General features: G+C 50.8%; 1 protein-coding gene across 1 annotated transcript in view; it reads left to right on the top strand.

Moving 5' to 3' along the window:
* The window catches only part of CREBBP (CREB binding protein), a 232906-nt gene that overhangs the window by 75017 nt on the left and 152836 nt on the right, over positions 1 to 5053 (top strand). The window lies entirely within an intron of this gene.

The following is a 5053-nucleotide window of genomic DNA, read 5'->3' as shown; positions in this document are numbered from 1 at the left end:
TTCCCCCCCCTTCCCCCCCCCCCCCCCCCCATCCAAACTAGGGGTCCAGCTTTTGCATTATTTTGAGAAGATGATTGAGACTAATAAAAAGGGATTCATAAATGCAGTTCTGGCACTTGAACTCTGATTTGCCTTGTTTTATTATCCATTTCATTGGTCCATAATGAGCCAGAACTTCATTTTACTGATAGTTAGATTGGGATCATTTTGAGCACTCTAGAGCAGTACTTGAGTCAGTATGACCACTGTGCTCCCAATAAAAAGCTGTCACACCACACAGCTTGCAAGCAAGTTCACATAAGAGCAAAAAGACTGTTCTATGCATCCAACTGAAGTGAGTATAGGCAATCATTGATACTCTCGATCATGATGTACACATAAGAGGTCTAGTCAGATACCTGATGAATCCATTTGTGGCTGACAAGCCCAATATGAGAGCAACACAGCTTGTTACAAGTTTCACAGATCTGTGTGTTGTCTGAGTTGGAACCCAAGTTTACGGCACCCTACTTTCTCCATTTTCACTTTGTTTCCATCCTGTGGATCAATGCAGCTTCATGTTAGGGATGTAAATATAATTTTAAGAATATTTGTTTAACATCCTCCTAATTATATTGGTTAAATGATTAACTAATAAAACAGCAGCTCAGGCGCAGCTGTTGCTGGGAGCCCTCCTGGAGCCTTTTGACTGGGGGGATTAGGGGAGGAAGCAAGCCCAGCTAGACTACAGAGCCCACATGAAGCCCTGTGCAGGGAGGGAGGGAACACCTGTGAAGGAGCAGCTAATTGTTTAGTTGAGTGATTAGGCTGCTCCCTGTTTTCCTCTTAGGCTTTGGGTAGGCCCCTGAGAATCACGGATTTCTTGTTTAAAATTTGTGGCATGTGTGCAGTTAAAGTATCATTTTTCATAGACAATTCATGGAGCTACCCTTGATGGTTCCTGGTAGTTCTGTGACTATTCTGTGAAAATAATACTTTTACCTGCGCGTGTGGCAGGCAGGCACACAGCCACAGGCAGCAGAAGGCCTGGGCTAACGGAGCTCAGCCCCCTCAAACACTGGGGAGTGCAGGGGGCCACAGGGCAGCCCGGGCTTGGGTTCCAGGTAGCCGCAGTAAGTGGGAGGGATGCACATAGACAGACACGGAGTCTGCAGGTGGCTAGGTTTGGAGCCAGGCGGCGTGCAGAGCACTACCCACCACAGCAGGAAAGTCAGGGAAGGGGGGAGGAAGTGTGGATTGAAGTCCCCACATTGAGGGAGGAAGTGAGGCAGGGGTAGGGGTGAACAGGGCCCCGGGGCGGGTGGTGGGATGCTTGGAGCCCTGGTGGTTTGTCCAGGGGCAGGGGGCTCCCACCACTGCTTGCACCTTGGGAGAGGCCCGGGCAGATGTGTCCCCCGGATCTATACATGGGACAGCAGCACCTGCCCAGTGCGAGCTGGACTGTGTGCTGCTGCTCCTGCTCCAGGAGCCAGCTGCCGCGTGCGATGCCATATGCCTGTCACTGCCAGCTCCTGGGCAGCAGCAGTGGGACACAGAGCTCAGCCTGCAGCGATAGCCTATCTCCACTCTGCGTACAGATCCAAGGGGACATATGCCCCCCCGGACCTCTGCTGAAGTGCACGCTGATCACAGAACCTAAATAACTAAAGCAGTTGATGATGCCAAGAGATTTACCCTCCTGAGTGGTGTCAGTTTTTGGTTCTACCACCTCTTGGTACATGATCACAGTCTTGTTGAGACTAATTGCCAACCCAAAGCTCTTGCATGACTCAGAAAATCTTCCCAAGAGATTTCTCAGGGAACCTTCACTGTAGCCAGCCAAGGCTGTATCATCCACAAACAGGAAATCTCTCAGAAGCAGCTCTTTTACCTTGGTTTTTGCTTTAAATTTTGCGATGCTGAGCAGGCGGGAGACCTGGAGGAAGAGCAAGTAGGAGGGGGCAGTTGGGGAGGTGCTTTCATACTACCTGAGAAATTAGGACAATCAACTCCGTTACCTCTAGTGTCTGTACACAAATGCATGGAGACTGGGAAACAAGGAGAAAGAATTAGAAGTCCTTGCACAGTCACGGCACTGTGACATGATTGGAATAACAGACTTGGCGGGAGCTTGCATGACTGGAGCATTGTCATGGATGGGTCCAAACTATTCAGGAAGGACAGGCAGGGGAGAAGAGGAGTTGCGTTTTATGTAAAAGAGCCATGTAATTGCTCAGAGCTCCAGTATGGAGCTGGAGATAAGCCTGTTGAGAGTCTCTGGATTAAGGTTAGAGGGGAGAGCAATAAGGTTGATGTCGTGGTGGGGGTCTGCTATAGACCACCAGACCAGGAGGGAAGTGGTGGATGAGGCTTTCTTCAAATGGCTAGCGGAAGTTTCCTGATCACAAGCTGTGGTTCTCATGGGGGACTTCAATCACTCTGACATCTGCTGGGAGGGCAATACAGCAGTGCGCAGGCAATCCAGGCAGTTTTTGGAGGGGGCTGGGGACAACTTCCTGGTGCAAGTGCTGGAGCGGCCAGTGAGGGGCTGCGTTCTTCTTGACCTGCTGCTCACAACCAGGGAAGAATTGGTGGGGAGTGTAGTAAGTGGATAGCATCTTGGGCAGTAGTGACCACGAGATGATTGAGTTCAGGTTCCTGAGGAAAGGAAGGATGGAGAGCAGTAGACAAAGCAGACTTCGACTCTCTCAGGGAACTCATGGGCAGGATCCCCTGGGAAACCACACTGAGGGGGGAGAGGAGTCCAGGAGAGCTGGAAGCCTTAATGAGAGTGCAGGAACAAACCATCCCAATGTGCAGGAAGTATGGCAGAAGACCAGCTTGTCTTACCAGGGAACTCTTTACTAAACTAAATCAAAAGAAGGCAGCTTATAAGAAGTGGAAACTTGCAGAAATAACTAGGGAAGAATATAAGAGCATTGTTCAGGCATGCAGGGGTGAAGTCAGGAAGGCCAAAGCACAATTGGAGTTGCAGCTAGCAAGGGATGTTGAAGGGTAACAAGAAGGGTCATGGTATTTCCCCTGTCAGGTAAGTATTGAAACTACTGCAAGTTTTAGCATGGGTACTCAATAAACACACTTTTGAGTAGCACTTTGGCACCTACTTCTATGTAGCAAAAACTATTAGAGGTGCACCAATGCATCAGTCTGATATTGGATTGGCACCGATATGAAGAAATTGACTGTATCGGAAATTGGCTTTTTTTGCCTGATATGGCTGATAAATGCCCCGTGCATGCACACAGCTGCAGCACAGCACATAGGCGGCAAGGAGCACAGCATCCAGTTTGTAAGTCTGTTGTGGTGGAATGGGGGGCAGATCCTAGTCCCTGCAGTGAGGGAGGAAGTGGGGGCTGGGGCAGACCCTGCCCAGCTGGGGTAAAGCATGGGATAGAACTGCAGCTCGTCCAGGGGGTGTGGGGAGGTGGGGGGCAGCTCCTGCTGCTGCGCACACCCCTGGAGGGAATGGTGGGGCATGTGTGCCCACAGATCTGTGTGTGGGTCAGGCTGCTGCTGCAGGCCAGGGTTGCGCCAGGCTCTTCCTGCTGGGGACTGGGCTAGGCTGCACTCAGGGCAGGTGGCAGTGGCACGGGGTGGGGGGCTATGGCAAATTTTGGGATGGTTGCACCCCATAGCCTCCTCCCAGCACTACTGCCTCCCTCCCTGAGCGCAGCCCTGCTCAGCCCCTACCAGGAAGACCCTGGCCCCAGCCCACAACAGCAGCCTGCCCTCAGGCTGCGCAGATCTGGGGGCACGTGCCCCCTATGCCCACCCAGGGTGCATGTTGTGGCTCCGTCCCACATCCTGCCCTGCCCCAGCCCCATTCCCTCCCTCACCACAGGGGCCTTGATCTTCCACCCACATGCCCCTTCCCTTCGCCCTCCCTTTCCACCATAAGAGACTTGCCAGCTGGAGACTGCTGTTCAAGCTGCTGGGCTTCGTATCAGAAATCAAATCAGTATCCGCTGATATGCCTCCTTAAAAACTGACTATTGGTATTGGCCCCAAAAATCTCTGTTGGTGCACTCATATGAACTATGCATGATATTAGTCCAAAGCCAGAGGCTCATGATTTACTACATAGCTCATGGGGCTGGGACCTACCAGAGTCAACAGCGTTTCAAGCCATGGTGATCCCACAGTTGAGCCATCTCTCAGTATGTCTGTTTATTCCAGGTACCCCCCACAAAGGATCCATGTGCTAATTGTCCACGCTCATGACTGGAACCAGTTGTTGTTATCACACGTCCCGGGCTGCTCCAAGAATTTATATGCACACAAGGTGCAGGGAACTTGGTCTGGATGCACTAGGCTAAGAGAGGCATCACAGAGGGATTCTGGAAGGACTGTTTGGGGCCCCGCTTGGTGATGTTTGCCAGGCATTTAAGGCTGGTGAAGAAACGGGAAGCACTGAAAATGGGGAAAGAAAGGCACAGCTCTGCTGTAAGAGTGAAAAAGAAGTTGACGTGTATGCAGTGTGGTAGCATGCCGTGACTTAAAAGGATTTGGCAGTGAAGGTTTCTGTGCTTCAGTGGGCACTAAAATTTTGTGGCAGAGAGGGACCACTTTCTTGCCTTTCCCCTAGCTGCTCCTTAGCTTTTTGGTTAAGAACAAGCAAGACTGGGAGGCATGTGAGCTTCCAGGCCTGGGGCTTGCATGTAGGATACCAACACTTAACTCCTCCCCCCCCCCCCCCCCCCCCAAAAAAAAGGGTCCTATCAGCACGCTTGCCCAATATGGGCCATGTATTTTATAGTGATGCTCAGCTTTGGCTGTATTTAATCAACTTCATAGTTGGTCTCCTTTGCTGAACATATGCTACTTTTGGCAGCAGTTTAATAATAATAATATATTTAGTCAGATTTCCTTGTGTGGAAATGTAAGACAAAGGGCTTTTTTCCCCTATGCCAGTGAAATGGGGGTGGGGTGGAGGGGAACGGGACACCTGGTTTTGTATTCAAGGAAATACGGTAACTGTTGGCTGGGTCCTGACTGGCTCAAAAGCAGTCAGCACTAGTAGATCATTTTTTCAGAAACAATGCTGCTTGTCTTA

This window comes from Gavialis gangeticus, unplaced genomic scaffold (genome assembly GCF_001723915.1).
Source record: "Gavialis gangeticus isolate Ggan-Ray unplaced genomic scaffold, GavGan_comp1, whole genome shotgun sequence".
Classification (NCBI taxonomy): Eukaryota; Metazoa; Chordata; order Crocodylia; family Gavialidae; genus Gavialis; species Gavialis gangeticus.
Note: the sequence above shows the minus strand (reverse complement) of the source record. Positions and strands in the feature narration are given on the sequence as shown.